Below are 6,000 nucleotides of genomic sequence, written 5' to 3' on the forward strand. Positions count from 1 at the left end.
TCTTCTTTAGAGAAATGTCTGTTCATGTCCCCTGCCCATTTTCTGATTGGGTTGTTTAATTTTTTGTTGTTGAGCTGTGTGAGTTCTTTATATATTATGGAGATCAACCCTTTGTCGGATAAATAACTTGTAAATATTTTTTCCCAATTAGTGGGCTGGGTTTTTTTTTGAATCCTGTTTTCCCTTGCCTTGAAGAAGCTCTTTAGTCTGATGAAGTCCCATTTGTTTATTCTTTCTATTGTTTCCCTCATCTGAGGGGTCATGGTGTCCGAAAAGATGCTTTTGAAGCTGATGTCAGACTGTACTGCCGATATTCTCTTCTAGAAGACTTATTGTTTCAGGCCTAATCTTTAGGTTTTTGATCCATTTTGAGTTTATTTTAGTGAATGGTGAAAAAGAATGGTCGATTTTCATTCTTTTACATGTGGCTGTCCTTTTCTGGAGTATTTTAAAGCAAATAAATTGGGTATTTTATGTAGATATATATCACTGTGTCGTCTTGTCTGCTTGTGAGATAATACATGCTTCTTGTAAAGAGATTATATCTCACTGAAGAACAATATACAAGTCACAAATAATCTTAGTTCTCAGTCATAACCAGTGTTAACATTTTAAAATACATCTTTCTAGACACTTTTGTTCATGTATATTTATGCACACCGATTTTTACAAAAATGCTATATTCCACAAAAATAGGATTGTACTCCCCATTTTGCAATCTGTTTTTTCTCCTTAACAACATATCCAGGTGTCTATCCACGTCATGGACTCTCATCTAAACCGTGGTTTTCAAGGATGGCCCAGAACCTTGTTGTTTGCATGCACCACGATTTATTGAACTAATCCTCTAGTGTTGGGCATTCCGGTTGTTTCTGCGCTCTTGCTGATCGAGTTTCAAAAGGCAGTTCTGCTTACCCTGGACTTTGCACCAGGCTGAAACCTGACCCTTCTCCTCTAGATCCTGTGTGGATCCGAGAAGTATTGAGTAGGGACAGAGATGGAGGGAGTGGACCGCGTGCGTCCCAATGCCATCCCAGCAAGCCTTCACTGCTTGGTTTGAAGTCGCATGACACAAGACATACCCAGACCCAAGTGTGGGTGAAAACATATTCCAAAGGCGGATAACGTGTTTTTTGGGTGACAGGGTGTAACTCTAAAACACAGAAGGTTTCTTTTGATCAGACATACCAGAGCTCACCCAACCCAGTACCTCTCCCTCCTTCAAAGTAGTCACCCCAGAAGGCAGTGGTCTTATTGCCATAAAACTGTGATTGCTTGAAAATCCAGCCGTGAAGTCCTCTTTCAAAACCATCTCCAGAGTCTGGTGTAGATCATTTTCGGATGTACTCCGGGCTGGAAAGTCTTCATGCTTCAAGGGGGCTTGGTATCTGGAAATAGCCTTTGCTCACCAAATAAATTGCAAACAGCAGAATCTACTATGTCTACTTGGAGCAGAAACAGATTTAGTAAATGATAACAGGGAACTCAGAGTCAGGCAGGGGTAGAGAACCAGATGTGGACACCATTTTTGTATCTTTTTTTTTTTTTGATGAATTGCCTGTTCATGTCTTTTGCCCATTTTTCTATCAGGTTTTGGATATTTGTTTTGTCAGTTTTTGAGTTCTCTCTGTTAGAGACTTTAGCCCTTTGTCTGTGATTTACGTTGGAAATATTCTCTCTCGGTTTGCCAATTGCCTTTGACTGCATTTATTGTGTTTTTACCTTGACCAAGTTTCGTTTCTTTTTATGTAGGTCAATTTATTGATCTCTTCTTTTATTGCATCTGGATTCTGAACCGTGGTTAGAAAACCTTTCCCTACACCCAGGTGATAAAGAAATTAATGCATGTTTTCTTCTATTATGTATATGGTGTCATTTTTTCATATTTAGATCCCTGATCCGTTTGGGATTTACTTTTATGTGTGATGTGAGGTATTCGATTTTGAAACTCGGTTTTATTAAATGTATTAATTAAAACAGGGCTTGCAAATTAAAATGCTTCAAAGAGCTAGGCAGAAGGTAAATGAGTGAAGCTAGATGGTGTAATAAAATGGGGAGCGGTGAGGTCTGCGGCCAACCAGAGGTTAAATTTAAAAAACACACCCACGTAGTAGGTATATTAGTTTCATAGGGCTGCCATAAAGAAATTAGCACAAACTGGGTGGCTCAAAACAGTATAAATTTATTGTCTCAGAGTTCTGGAAGCTAGAAGTTTGAAAGCGAGGCGTCAGCAGGGTGGGTTCCTTCGGAGGCTCTGATGGAGAAGCTGTCCCAGGCCTCTCTCCCAGCTCCTGGGGATTGCCAGCAATCCTCAGCATTCCTAGGCTTGTAGCCACATCAGTCCAGTGTCTGCCTCTGCCTTTACCGTCCCTTCTCCCTGTGTCTGTGTCTGTGTATACTATTCTATGTCCAGATGTCCCTCTTCTCATAAGACCCCCAGTCCTTGCATTTGGGGCCACCGTAATCCAGTCTAATCCAGCAATCCAGTATGACCTCATTTAACTTGGTTACGTCTGCAAAGACCCTATTTGCAGATAAGGTCACATCCGTAGGTTCCAGGTAGACATGCATTTTGAGGGGATGCTATGCAACTCAGTCTAGTGGGGAGAAAGCAGAACTGTCTGGAGGCCCTGTAACTGGTGTGCTGAGAGTTTGGGCACCCTCCATAGATATCTCGTGTTGCTGTTGAAATCATCTATGCCTAGTGATGAAGAATCCACCGTATTGGGAAACCCATTGAACTTCACACTGAGAAATCGGTTTTGAAAAGCATTGACAGATTGTCACTTTAAAAAGTCCTGAAAAGAAGAAAAAAATCCAATGGCCAGTTCTTCCAGGTCTGAACTAAGAGATGGCCTTTCCCACCGCCTTACAGAAGACAGGTTTGTTCCATATGAATATTTAGGTTTCCGCTTGGAGGCCAGGACTCCATTATATTTTTTCCTTCAGTCTTAAGAGTGAATTCCTACAAACTCCTCTTTGCCAAAAGAGGGCCCATTTTATACCAGAGATGTTGGAAGGGTCAGAAGGACATGACACACTGTTGCAGCTTCAAAGATGGATGGGGCCACGTGGGAAGGAATGTGGGTGGCTTCCAGGAGCAGAGGGTGACCCCAGCCTACAGCCAGCAAGGACACGGGGACCTCAGGCCTGCAGCCTCAAGGAAGTGGATTCTACCCCAACCCGAATGCAGCTGGAAGCAGATTGTCCCACATACAAGAAGCCAGCCGACTGACACCTTGATTTCTGCCTATGAGACCCTGAGCAGAGAATCCAGTCGAGCAGATTTCTGGCCAGTGGAACTGTCACATAATCAACGGGTGGTGTTATAAACCACTAAATTGGTGGTAACTTGTTATGCAGCCGTAGAAATTAATACACCTCTGCTCTTGGTGAAGGTCTGGTGGGGGCCACTAAAAATGGCGGAGGGGAAACAGAGATTTGGGCTTGAGGCAATTCCATTCCGCGCCCCCCCCCCCCCACTGCACCTCCATTCATGTGTCCATTCGATCTGCGAGAAGTCCCTGCACGAGGCATTAAAGAGACTAAAATGAGTTGGGCACGAGGTGTCCTCCGTGGCTTCACAGGTTGGCAGAAACCAGACCATGCCCCTCGTGTGGTTCAGCAGTTACTGAAGACCAGGGAACGAGGCAGGTCTAACCACAGTTTACCCTGCTGTTTTATAGGTTCCTGAGACTAGAAGGAATCTTGGTAAGTCCCTTAATACAATTAATTCTCCGTTTGGGGTGATGTCCCAGAAAATTGGGTCCCCCTCCCCGATCCTCCCCACCCCCCAAAAAAGGAAGTAGAGAGCAATGTTTTGCATGTTGCAGCTCTGGGCACACGTAGCCTTGGGCAGGGACCTCCCACCTGCCAGGAGCTCCCTCCTCTTAGTCCGAGAGGGCAGGTGTGAGATGCTTGGCTTGTAGCCGGTGCTCCATCAACGTTAGCAGTTGGGGTTATGATGCTCAGGTGTGACGTGTATCGCACCCTCCTCCCTCATGCCATGGTAGTTAAGCTGCGTGACCCAGGGCAGGTCCCCTGAGCACAAGTTCTTCATCCCAACACGTAGGTGAGGACTGGAGAAAGGACTTGCAACTCTGGCTGCATGTGGGTGTCACCTGGGGGCGGGTTATCCACTGCCAGTGCTGAGCCAGGGCAGGCGTGAGCCTCTGCTGGGAGGATGACCCCCGGGAGCCCTGAGCATGGAGGGAGGACGGGAAGACAGCAAGGGCCGGGTGTCAGGTGGGGAGGGGTTGGCGTTGAGCGGGGCAGTTTAGGGGTTTGTAAACCATTTTGTCGCTGGTAGGTTTTGGGACTCGTGTCTGGGAAAACCCTCATGCCAGAGGAGAAGCATCTGCCCCCACAGCAGAGGGCGTTGGAGGGCTTCCTGAGGAGGGGGTGTGAGGAAAGAAGGGGAATGGGAAAACCCCCCTCAGGTGGGGGTGACCCAAGACCACGGGAGCCAGGCAGCGGGATCTGATCCTGGAGGAAGATGTCTGCTTCTCTCTAAAGGGGACAAGTGTGGCCCTTTACCTTCCCTGGGTCTGACACGGTCTCTGTTGTGGGCCAAATGGTGTCCCCCAAAAAGATGTGTTGAGGTCCTAACCCCCAGTACCTGTGAATGTGACCTTATTTGGAAAGAGGGTCTTTGCAGATGTATTCTGGTTAAGATGAGGTCATTAGGCTGGGTCCTAATCTGAGAGGACTGGCATCCTTTGGAGAGGAGACACAGGGAGAAGGCATGTGAACACAGAGGCAGAGACTGGAGTGATGTGGCCACAAGTAAAGGCACGCCAGGAGCCCCCAGGAGCTGGAAGAAGCAGGAAGGACCCTCCTCTCGAGCCTTCAGAGGGAACGCGGCCCTGAGACACCTGGATTTCAAACTCCTGACCTCTAGAACTGGGAGAGAACAATTTTCTGTTGTGTGAAGTCCCCAGTTTGTGGTCCTTTGTTACGGTGGCCCCAGAACAGTGCTCTGGTCTCCAGGGCAAACGTGGGACAGCCATTCAGTGAGTGTGTGGCGCTGCACTGCCGTGAACGACCCGAAGGCTGTCCCCAGCCTGTTCTCTCTCTCTGTCTCCTACTACAAAGGTTGGAAAACAACGTCGTTACATGTCCAGCTTCTCTCTCATCCAGGAGTAACTGTGTGATCCAGTTCTGGCCAATAAGTCAAAGCCTGCCAAGGGGTCTCTGGAAAACTTCTGCTTCTCTAACAGGAGGGGAAAAGTGTCAGGCACACCTTTTCACCCTTCTGATCGGAGCTTCCCTGAACACAGCGCAGTCACGGGGGGCCGTGGCATTGGGGGCCGTGGCATTGGGGGCCACGGCATTGGGGGCCACGGCATTGGGGGCCACGGCTGCCATCTTGTTAACTTGCCATGACAAGCGCGAGGGAGACTTGCCCAGACCCCATGCCTGGCATCACCCAGCTGCTCAACCAAGCTTCTTGCATGAGAAAAATAACCCCATATTTGTTCACATTGCTTGGGCTTTCTGCTGCCTACTGCCGAGCTCAGTCCCAGCCAATGCTGCAGGCTGCCCACAGGAGCCTTCGCAAACCTGTCTTCCCTCAGGTGGACCAGAGAGGTTTAGGGCAGGAGCTCCAGGAGTCAGCCCAGTATGCAATTCGCCCTGTCTCCCGGCATGCCCCTTTCCCCTGCAAAATGGAGATAAAGATGTCTGCTTCCAAAGATGGCTGGAGAGGTCGGTGAGATAATGCCTAGCAAGTGCTTAGCAGATGCTTAAGAAATAGTGGCTGTCATCATTTCTAGGAGCTCTCGTCCCCTTGTTCTGATGTAGGCAGGGGTCCCACAAAAGGCTCAGTTCTGTCCACAATGCCAACAGTCAGGGCCCCGTCAGGGCCAGGGTGAGAACTGTCCGCTCTGGACTTTGAACAAGCTCTTGACGCCAAATGGGGACCCCTTGTCTTCACGTGTGTGTGCCTCTTACGTCACAGACGCCGCCCCCCCCCCAAGTTTGGCCCAGGCCGTTCCCGCA

This window comes from Equus caballus, chromosome 3 (genome assembly GCF_041296265.1).
Source record: "Equus caballus isolate H_3958 breed thoroughbred chromosome 3, TB-T2T, whole genome shotgun sequence".
Lineage (NCBI taxonomy): Eukaryota > Metazoa > Chordata > Mammalia > Perissodactyla > Equidae > Equus > Equus caballus.